Genomic DNA, 12,057 nt, shown 5'->3' with positions numbered 1-12,057 from the left:
CACCACCAGCACAATCATAGCCCCCTCTGACAACATTCATTCTCTTAGCTCAGTGGAGTTATAACGTAGTAGCAATCGCAATTTTATTGCATTATTATTGTTAGCGACCGCCAATAATATGTACAAATGCAAGAAACCGACCACCTAGTTTCTCCTGCACAAACAAAGCTAGAGAACAAGGTAGATATCAAAAGAAAACAAAAGTTTGGGAGGGAGGGAGCATCAAATCGGGCGTTAAATAAACAGACGCCAAATAATAATACGATTACTTACACTAGAACACTGCCAAATATCATTGCGGAGTGTTATTTTGCCATCTGCTGCTTTTTTATTGTTCAAACCGAGCACCAAAAAACTGCAGTTTGTGTTCCCGATTATAAACTTTCAAAATCTTTGACTATAACACACACAATAAATAATAAAACTTAAATTACTGTTATAATCAGTAAAAGAGATGTATATTTATTAGGTTTTGTTTGAATTTGTTTATGCGCAACACTGCCAACGGCCGACAGCCCGAGTACGGCATGCGGCGGTGCGGCCTGAACAGGTTTTTGAATCACCCCGTGACCCGTCCGGCGTCGATTGTGATCTGTGGTGTGCTGTTAAACAACCGCAAGTATTATGATTAATTCGGTCCCTCGTCGTCTTCGGTTATGTTTGTCGTGTTTCTCTTCGCGATGACGTATTTGAGAACACCTTTGCCACCTGATGACGGCTAATTTTGTTTGGCGCTTGCCCCTCAACGTCGTTCGCTCTTCTGCGTCATTTCCTGTCAGGTGAGCTATCTCGTCACATTTGCCGCCTTTCTTTTCACTGGATGCCGTTTGTAGCTGTCATCGCCGCTTTAAGAATTCGTTAACAGGAGCCACCCGCCGCGGTGGCTCAGTGGCTAAGGCGTTGCGCTGCTGAGCACGAGGTCGCGGGTTCGATTCCCGGCCGCGGCGGTCGCTTTTCTGATGGAGGCGAAAAGCAAAAATGCCCGTGTGTACGAGATTTCGGCGCACGTTAAAGATCCCCAGGTGGTCAAAATTAATCCGGAGCCTTCCACTACGGCGCGCCTCATCGCCTGCGTTGCGTCGGCGCGTTAAACCCTACAATCAAATCAAAAATCAATCGTTAACAGGAGCCAGCGTGTGTGTGAATTGTTCAACTGAACTAGATAGGTTGAACCTAGAGGGCTCGTCTCTAGAAAGACGATGTGCGTAAGTAGATTGCGGTGCTTGCATTGACCGTTGAATGCAGTGGTGCTAGCCTTAGTAACGTTTTCTATTCCGCAGCACTATATTGAACAGCTTCAGAGTTCACCACTGCGAACCGCGTCTTACGCGTCTATCAGAAAACGGGCAGCTACTCCTTTAAGCTGCGCTGTGCAGCGTTTACGGCATCTTTAATCACCTCTGTAATTCGTGCCGCGTTGGGAATGGAAAGGGAGAATCGTTTGCGAGCGAATGTGTGCGCCTCGCAAGCTTTGTTCCGTTTGCGGCGAGCCACCTCACCATGTGTAAGGTGCCGCTGTATGCAGGCATTGATTTTGGCTGAATGTTGTGTTGTTGTAGGTGTAACATTCGTGCACCCAATCATTTCCATTCTTCAATGTGTGGTAATCCTGTGTAATCCGGTTTTAGACCTCTGGACGGCCTGAGCACATCACGCCAATTCATTCAACCGAAGAAGAGCCCCAAGCATTGTCAACATTGTTTGGCCGACGGAACGTGTCTTCAAACACAGTTTTGGTAGCGCAGTGAGCTATTATAGTTGAATAATGTTGGATCACTTGAATATAAAAGTTCTCCCCCCGTAACAATTATTGGTGTTCCATGCGTAACCTAACATGAGCCACTAAATGGCAACCCTGATTGTTGATTTCGGGAAACTCAAAATTTTGCCCAAAATTATAATGCGGGGCTAGCGGTTAATTACCATGTGTAGGAATGTCCTGGTACCCGCCGCGGTGGCTCAGTGGCTAAGGCGTTGCGCTGCTGAGCACGAGGTCGCGGGTTCGATTCCCGGCCGCGGCGGCCGCTTTTCTGATGGAGGCGAAAAGCAAAAACGCCCGTGTGTACGAGATTTCGGCGCACGTTAAAGATCCCCAGGTGGTCAAAATTAATCCGGAGCCCTCCACTACGGCGCGCCTCATCGCCTGCGTTGCGTCGGCGCGTAAACCCCTACAATCAATCAATCAGGAATGTCCTGGTGGTAGTCATGTTTACGATTAAGCCATATTTCTTAAGTGTTGCTTAAAAAAGGTGAAAATGTTATTACCTTCGTAGTTTACACTTGGATAAAGCCTGACCAGTTGTTCTGTTTTCATCTATTTTTAGATGTTTATCATGTGAATTGACAGTTCTTGAAGTCCACTTTCAGAAATAGTTATGTAACTGACTGTACCATCCAAAGAAGCCTGATTGGGGTTCCGAAGGCTCCGATTTACACTCGCTAGTGCTGACCAGCAATAAAGCAACCTACTTCCACAAAGAAAAAGATTTCAATCTGTAACGTATCAGCTGCATTATCCTTAACTAGAACGCGCGAATTGCAAGGCTTGGGGCTTTTCCTGAAAGCAGTGTGGATGTTATGAGCTGAGCAGCTCAGAGGAAAACCACTCCAACACATCTGCCAAGGCCGTTGCTGCTCAGCATTGAGTCTGCTCAGCAATACATTACACCTTTTTTAAGCAACCAACGTGCATACCCCATGTACTCCTGATTGGGCGTGCTTATTCTTTCTTGCATCTACCACATTCGGGTCGTCAAGTTAATTTGGGAATGGTGGAATACAGCATTTGCGGGCAAGATACGAGAGCTTGAACACAACCTACTTGCCCGCAATGAGTTTTCAAAGATCTCCACTACATGTTTTAAACGACAAAAAGGCCATTTAAAGGTGACACGTTGTTCCCTGCAAATGTCTGATGCTGGTTTGCTTGTGGGCATATTTTTAGCCGATTGCTCACATATCGAACGTGCATGTCGGCTTGAGCAGCCAAAGGTGATGTTAGCAGTGAGGTAGGTGAAAACAGTACTTTGATTGTAGTTGTGTGCAGATTACCTACGTTGTTTTCATTCCTAAAAAAGCATAATTGAGGTGACCCTGCCAATTGTTTGGCATTGTCGCATTTTGTTATGCTCGTACGAATAGTAGAACCGGCAGTAGTTCAGCTGCTTGTTAAAGGTGAAATAAACAGTGGTACAAAAAGGAGAAGAGCATCTACTATATAAAAATATCTTCACAATCGCAGTATGCCAGCGGTCCACCTATCAGCTTGCGTCCTGCATTGTTTCTACTGGCTGAAGCGGCGCGTGGAGCATTTTTCAGCTTCTCGAAGTCTGTGATCAAGCGCTACCCCAAGTGAATGATGCCGCAGGGGAATCTACTGTTTTAATGCCACAATTTTATGTGGTCAGCACTTAACTCAGTAGTAAGACGTTTTTGTTCATCACACTAGAGGGCATGCTACCTCAGTTTTGGACGGAATGTGGCTGCAATCAGGTTATTTGTGACAGAAACAAGTGAACCACGTCGTGAGAGTCGTTGCGGCCTTGTTGATTGTACATTCTTCTGAAATGACATTTTCATTCGGCTGAATATTATCTACATATTACAGCTTGTGAACAAAATATGATAAGTCATGATTAGTTGTACTACAGGCTAGAAAAGAAATGCCAACATACGTTTTAAGAGCCTCTGATATTTCAGGTCGTTGGCTGGTGAGCAATAAAACAGAACTGAAAAGTGTTTAAAATAACACCAAATATTCGTTGGCACCAGTGCATTTCCCGTAGTAAAAGCTATCTCTTCTCCCAATTTCGAATAAGACAGAAAATGCCAATAAAAATAAGGAAATAAACTAGACAGCTTGCTCCAATGAACCAATTCAAAAAATCCCTCAAAGTCTATAAAGTGGTGGTTCAGGCGGGTGAGTTAGGTGTCAGTGTGTATATACACCCAAATTGCGGGGACACACAGGAGATCGTAACAAATGAATTAGGGGAGATGCATAGTGGCTATGCAGTAGTTATAGATCTTCTGTGGCAGTGTTTTAGGTAGCCCACTCGCACATTATTCTTTATTTTTTTAGACATCGTGGAGTGTCCAACGACTTCTCGTTGTATTTGTGATTTTTATTGCAACTGTAAATATGTCAGGAGTCCCGTAATGCGTTTCTGACTGTAATAGAGCACTACTGTGTGCATGAAACCAGCCTAAATAAAAAAATTGGCCGCCTTGCCTTTGGTTAGAGAGGCCATGCAGACAAAACACAAGTTAGGTTAATTCAAAAGATTCCCTCGTTAGATTCATACTGACAATTTTTAACGCGCACTTCGCTCGAATACGCTATATAATAAGGAAAAAGGGAATGGCCATGCAACCCACCAGCTCATTTTCCACAACAAAACCAATGATGTCATAAGTGCCCAGCTGTGCGACTGGGTGAGGCCGGCAAACGCAAACGCAAACGGGGCAGGGCTTATAAGCTTGCCGAACGAGCTCTTTGCACTTAAATGTAGTGCATATTCATTTTAAAGCAATAAACATGGTGCTGTAAACCATGAAAGTTACGAAACTACGCGTAATAATACAAGTACCGATGCGCACTGCTGTTGGTACTGCGTGCACTATGCTTGTTTTAGCTGGACAGCACTCCGCCGCTTTCTAGTTATCTTGCACAGCGCTGGCCGATTGGCGTAAGCGATGTTGTATTACGTGGACATCGTTTGTCGAGAATACCCTATGTTTCACAAAACGATTCCTTTCTGCAGTAACAACAACAAGCCAGGTGCAAAAACGGTCGAAAACAAAGCAACGGCAGACAACGGTTCGTAAATGAGCACGGAATCTCCACCTGGGAGGATGGACGGTTAGCAAGGCTGCAGACCCGAGTGACGCAGTAGAAGTTTGTTTGATTACACGCACATATGCCTTCCTTGCTGACGTCCCAAAACACACGATATTTATTTTATTTTGTCGGGAACAGCGGGGTCGCAGCGCAGCGCAAGAGAGTACCAGCTGGGCTGGCTTTCGGAATCGAACTGTCCGTGCCGTGCTGACGCACCAAGCACGCGCAGCTTGTTTCGTTATTGTCGTCGTCTTTCATTGCCGGCGCCTTGGTGCCACCTAAGAGCGCCGACCAAAGGGTGCTACAGGACCCCCCGCCCAGACAGAATGTCGAACGTCACGTGACGGCGAGGCAGAGGAGCGTTTGTTGTGGGGACGAGCAGTGGAGTGTTTAGGCCTTCGATATCTTAGCGGAGTTTGTTGGGTGGCGTCTCGAGGTAGGCCAGTTTGAGGCGGTCCAACGAGGCGACTTCTTCGCAGCCATTCAACAGGATGGTGGCGGGCTTCTGGGTCTTGTTAAGGACACAGTACGGCACATCGCAGGAGGGAGTTAGAGGCGCCTTTACAGCGTCTCACCTGAGGAAAACTTTTGTCGAAGATGCCAGGTCGGTATGTACAAACAAGAGGTGGTCAGAAGACCGAGGCGGGACCGGTCGCAGGTGCTGCATGCAGTCCTGTAGGCATTGGAGGTACTCAAGCGGCTGGGGCGAGGAGGCCGAAGGGACGAACAAGTCCCCAGGAAGCCGCAGGGATGTGCTGTAGGCACGTTCAGCAGTTGAAAAGCCGATGTCGCGACGAAGGACGGCACGCAGGCCAAGAAGCACTACAGTACGGTGATCGACCCAGTGCTCTCGATCCAGGTGCGCAGTGAGAGCACTTTTTACCTGGCGATGGAGCCGCTCAACGATGCCGTTGGCCCAGGGAAGGTATGCCGTGGTGTGGCAGTGTTTAGTACGAAGCAGGTGGCTGAGGCAAGTGAAGAAATTACATTCAAACTGCCTGCCTCGATCTGTGTTACAATGTCGGGGCAGCCGAAAAGGCAAACCCATGCCGAAACGGAGGCTTTTGCGACCCTTTCTGCCGTGATGTCCGGAATCGGTTTGGCGTCGGGCCAACGGGTGAAGCGGTCAATCATTATGAGAATATACGCCTCGAGCGCGGCCTGTAGGGGCGCCACTGAAATCCCCCTAGCGGCCCGTTTCTAAAGCAGCCGCGGGAGTCCGCGCCCCGCTCCCCAGTGCCGCCGCTGCTTTTGCGGCACGTTCACGACTGAGATTTACCGATTGCGGGTGTTTGAAATCCATGTTTATGTGGAGCAGTCATTCTGTTCGAAAATGGGGTGTGTTTACGATAGCGTAAACGTTTATGACGCGATTTTAGTGTGGTATATTCGGTCTGTATCAGCGGCAGGTGTGTGTCACAGGCCAGCGTCGCGGAACCGGCGTATGATGGAGCCGATTGTAATTGCACTGACCTAAACTTACTACCGTGTCTCCGCAACCACCGGTTCCTCAGATGTTCATGCTACGGCTATACACTACGATTTAAATCGATTTTGTGCGCTTACATAATCAGTGGAGCACTCATACCTGACAGCACGCCAGTTACGTTTGTTAATATTATAACTCAGATATTGGTCACCACCATTTACATCCAGTCTGTGTTAATTTCGGAAATATTCAACAAAAGTAGGATGGAAAATGCATAATTATACTCAGGGATCAGCACACGACAGAGTCGTCTTGTCGTGAGGTGAGCGCCCGCAAACATTCATCTGCTACATATATCCTCTGCGAGCAGCGCGGAGACTGGCTTAGAATATAATCCCCGTCCGCGACTAAATGCTTCATCGAAATATCGTCATATATGGCACAGGGAGCCTGTAGAATAGAGCAGAAACTCAAATCGCAGGGCCTTATCACATATCACGCATATCAGATCCTCATACCACACTCTTCCAACGACACCTTTCATCGCTTTTTTGTTGAACAGCCCCTGTATACTTCCAAAAATGCGTCCGCCGTACGATCAGCTCTTCGTCGAAGTAGAAAAACAAAAGGAAAGTGAACGCGAGATTTGTGTGTGGGATTACTAAAACGTCCGTTGCTTCATTTCGCTCCGCAAATGTACACCGCGTCCCCCTCCTCCCCCCCCCGCCCCCCCCCCCCCAACCGATGTCCCGCGAAATAGCAGTGCATTCCGCGTCTAGTTGGTCTAGTGAACCGTTTCGACCAACGTCTTTAGCATGCCAGAAGCTGCACTGTTTTTTTTTTTCATTTCCGTTAGAGGTATTAAGTTTCTTAATTCCGCTCTTGCATAGCATTTATTTTCCCGTGGTTTCATTTACTTGCCTTGGTTCTTGCTATATGGCGTGTGTGGACCCATTATTAACGAAGCACAGTCTTGGAATATACTTAACGTTTTCGCTTGGCTTACATTCTTTTAAAAGGCATAAATTATTGTCCGGGATTGGGTAATCACATCCCCGAAACACATTTTTTTGCGACGTATATATTCGAAACGAAGCCGCATTCGTTGTCCACGCTGCAAAATGGAGCCAAGCTCTCATTGTGCCAGTATCAGGTCTATACGAGGCGACAGTTGAATTCATTTGTGCCTGATGTTTTCGAGGTGGCATGGGTGATATGTTGCTGCCGTCGCCGACGCCCGGAAAAACGGCGACGAAGCGCGCAGAACCGCGTCCCCGGGTTGCTCTTTCCGGCAATCGCTTACTCTACGAAGACCCAGCTGCTTTTTAAGGTACCTAAACGTACTCTTCGCATATATAGACGTCACCGTAACAAGTTTTTTTGAGGGCGCGTTAAGGCGAAAAGAGGCGAAACAGAACCAAAACACTGCACGAGCCCCTATCAGCCACGCAGCGCAAATCCCGTCAACGCCGCGGAGAAGCGGCGGCAGGCGGCGCAGCGATCGCGAAGCTAGAGGCGTATACCGGTAGTCACAAGGGGGAGGAAATGGTCCGACCAAATCAAGATGCAAGTGGTCAAAGCGACAGCTAGATGGCAAAAATGACTGCGCGGGAGTCTTCGTGTGGCGGGTCACCTTGGCTGTGTGACAAGCGAGGCACGAACGGGCCCACTGGCTCACATCAGTGTTGATCCGTTGATCCTCGGCCAGACGAACCGCTGTGTAACGAGGCGCTGAGTGGCTCGGATTCTGGGGTGGAATATGTCGTGGAGCGAGTGAAAAACCGCACGACGAAAGGCAGCCGGAACGAAGAGTCGAGGCGCCGCCGCTGACATGTCACACCACAGTTAGCCAGGCACGAACGGATGAGGCACAAGTTGTAGACAGAGTGGCCCCGCAGTGCTTGCAGCTCAGGATCTTCAATCTGCGCCTGAGCTAGGCTTTCTCAGTCCACAGCAGATACAGCACTGCCGATGAAGGTAATGCGTGAAAGTGCGTCATCAGCCTCGTTGTCGGTACCTTTGATGTGCCGAGTGTCCATCGGGAGTTCCGATATGTGGGCGAGCAGACAGAGTTCCCGGGCAACGTTCTTGGAGGAATTTATAAGGAAAACGTACGCCAGAGGCTTATGGTGCGCAAAAACGTGAAAGGACTGGCCCTCCAAAAAAGTGCCGAAAGTGCTGGATGGTGGCGTAAATGGCGAGCAGCTCACGACCAAAAACGCTGTAGCGCGTCTCGGCAGGTTGAAGCTTCCGAGAGAAGAAACCCAGCGGGTGCCACTCGGAGTCGATTTTCTTCTGCAGAACAGCGCCGATTGCAACGCTGGAAGCACCCACCATAGTTCGAGTGGGGACGTCGGTTCTCGGGTGGATGAGAAGCGCCGAATGGGTGATGGCTTGTTTAGCAGCGTTGAAAGCGGCTTGAGCTTCGGGAGACGAGAAAATCGCGGACGAGGAGCTCTTGGTTGTGCGAAGAAGCTCAGTAGGCGGATACAGAAGCTCGGCGCAGTGGGGTACAAAGCGTCACGAGAAATTCACCAGACCCAGGAAGTCACAAAGCTGGCGGAGGCTGGTAGGTTTTAGGAAGTCCTTCACGGCTTGAAAGTGAGAGGGTAAAGGGCGAATTCCCTGCACCGGGATGGGATGTTCGACAGTCCGTCTGGGCGGGGGGCCATGTAGCGCCCTTTGGTCGGTGCTCTTAGCCGGTGCCAAGGCGCCAGCAATGAAAGACGAGGACAATAAAGAAACAAGCTGCGCGGGCAAAAACCGCCCGGGGAAGACGAACGATGGCTAGGATGTGGGGAGGAGCCGCATCGGCGATCAGAGGACGTCCGAAGCGCTTCAATGGAAGCGGCGACTTGATCGATCCGAGTCTCTAAGCAGGACACGGCCGATGATTCTGCTGTCGAAGCGAGGGTGGCGACTGAGGGAGAAGTCGCGTCGTGAACTCCATCAGCAAGCTCGGCTGCGCGGTCGAGGGTCAAGTCCCCTGCATCAGCTAAAACGATGCGAGTGGAATGTGGCAAGCGCTGCAGAAAGAGCTCCTTTAAAAGTGCACCGTTCGAGTCCACGTTGATCGCGCCTACGAGCTGTCGCATGGTGTTGAGCGCCCGGTAATTGCCGCAGGGACGCCAGTGTCCACTTTTCTTTAGAACCATATGCAGTGGAGACGCGTGGTTGCTGGACGATGGGCTGATAATACCGAGTTCCAGGTGTGGCGCTGAGTGTAGGTGTGTAGGTACCGAGTGTAGCTGTGGCTGGGAGCTATACACGCCGATGATCGCAGACCCGTCACCTAGTGAGGGTTCAGGTACATGGGCCGACGGCGGTGTCGGAGTAGGACTGATGGTGGTAACGGCTACAGATTCTCTTGAGATTGTCGTTTGCCGGGTTTTCATGCCGTAGTGGTTGAGGACAGTGCCTTTTAAATCGTCATACGCACTGGGGCCTGGGGTCGGCAGCTGGATCTGCTCAATGATCTCAGCAGGTAGTTTCTGTAATGTTACGAGGTACCTGATTTCCGGGGACCAGATGTCACTTACATAAAAATGGCTCTCCATGATGACGAACCATGCAGCCTGGTTTGTTGCGGAATCAAACGGAATCAGCAAGGGAAGGTCTGGGAGGGTGGGGAACGTTCTTCTCGTGCCGCCATGCGCGTTGTGGCTGCGGAAGCAGCGTTGCCAAGCCATGTGGCAAAAGCCGGTTGTTCGGGTCACCAATGTCTGGAACCGCAGGGTCGCAGCGCAGCGCAAGAGAGAGCGTACCACCTGGGCAGTCTTTCGGAATCGAACTACCCTTGCCGTGCAGACGCACCAAGCACGCGCAGCTTGTTTCTTTATTGTCTTCGTCTTTTATAGCCGGCGCCTTGGCGCCTTCGAAGAGCACTGACCAAAGGCCGCTACAATATACTTATTTATAAATATTGCAGGCCAATGGGGCTTTCGCAGGAGTGGGTAGGAACATAGAATGCAAAACACTTTTCTGCACAGAATAACACATATAAAAACACAACACCAATAAATTCACTTACTCATGAAGTTTAGACATAATAGATAATAAGTAGAGCAAGACATAAAATTATACAAAGCTGACATAACACAATCAATTTAAATTCTGCAAAAAATTGTCCAAAGGCAATGACCTAATTTCACAGGGTAGTAGATTCCTCTTTTTAATTGTTCGCGGGAAGAAGCTGTACTTAAATAGGTTATTTCGTGGTTGAAAAGTTGCAAGGTTGAGTTTGTGTCTATTTCTAAGTAGTTCAAGTTTATCGGGACCAATAGCTGTTCTGTAATGAGTAGCGCGTAGTAGTCGTAAGAATATGTAAACGTTTAGACATTCGCGTTCACGGCGTGGACAGTGGTTGTAATTCTAGTGTAGCAAGGTGGGATGACGGCGAAAAGCTCCAATCGAAACGGCGGGAAATAAAACGAATGGATTTTTTCTGAACAGATTCAAGTGCGTTAATTTCAGATACTTTATAAGGGTTACAGATGGAACAGGCGTATTCTAAGATGGGTCGGATGAGCTTTTTTATATGTTAACAATTTCGTTTCAAGTGGAGCTTCCCGCAATGTATGGATTAGGTAGCCTAACGTTTTTAGAGCTTGATGGCATGTATAATCAGTGTGCGTTGACCAAGACAAGGTAGGTGTGAAGATGACGCCCAGGTACTAGTGTGAAGATGACGCCCAGGTACTTCTATTTGCTAACCCGCGGTAGGGAAGAGCCGTTGAAAGAATAATTAAACAAAGAAACGGAACTGCGTGTACTGAAAGATAAACTGACTGTTTTTGTAAAGTTATTATTCATTTGCCATGTCTGGCACCACCTGCAAAATTGAGCAAAATAATAATTTAGTAAAATATGATCATCATTCGTGTTAATTACATTGTATAACACGCAGTCGTCAGCATAGAGGCGGATGTTTGCGGATATGTAAAATTGACAGATCACTTATGTAGAATAAGAACAAAAGTGGCCCAAGGACCGAACCCTGGGGAACTCCGGATGACACACGTACTACCGACGAATTTGTGGAGTTAAACGAAACACACTGGGAGTGGTCATGCAAAACCTTAGCAATCCAATCAACTAAGACCGAGTTGTTAAGTATAACGCGAAGTTTATAAAGAAGTTTTGCGTGCGTAACGGTGTCGAAAGCCTTAGATAAATCTATAAAAATTGCATCAATTTGATTTCGTTTGTCAAGAGTGTGGGTAATGTCATGGGAGTGTTCAAAAACCTGAGTTATTCTACTAAAGCCGCGACGAAAACCATGCTGGACGTTACACAAAATGTTCTTACATTCAAGAAACTCCATAATATGACTGAAGAATACATGTTCAAGACGTTTACATGATTGAGACGTAACGAAATTTGACGATAGTTTATTGATGACTGCTTGTTGTCGGATTTAAACATGGGAAATATTTTTGCCAATTTCCATACTAACCAGACAGTCGCAGTAGATAAAGATTTATAAAAAATTACAGTTAAGTACCGCCTCGTCGAAACACATAATCTAACCAGAAAAGCATTGTAGTTCCATCAGGACCGCAGGATTTCTTATTGTCCAGGTGCAAAATTAAATTTAGAACCCCCTCGACAGACACAGTTATATCGCCAATTGAGTAATAAGACTCGTGGGGGAAATCGAGTATATCGAAGTTGTCTGCTATGAATACTGACTGGAAGTACTCATTGAAGGCAATGGCGATAGTTATATTGGGTCACTAGACGGGACATTGTTAACTAGGACAGTATTATCAGAGGTTAAAGAAGGTAT

This window comes from Haemaphysalis longicornis, unplaced genomic scaffold, assembly GCF_048455015.1.
Source record: "Haemaphysalis longicornis isolate Haplotype H1 unplaced genomic scaffold, Haemaphysalis longicornis Haplotype H1 scaffold_12, whole genome shotgun sequence".
NCBI lineage: Eukaryota > Metazoa > Arthropoda > Arachnida > Ixodida > Ixodidae > Haemaphysalis > Haemaphysalis longicornis.
Note: the sequence above shows the minus strand (reverse complement) of the source record.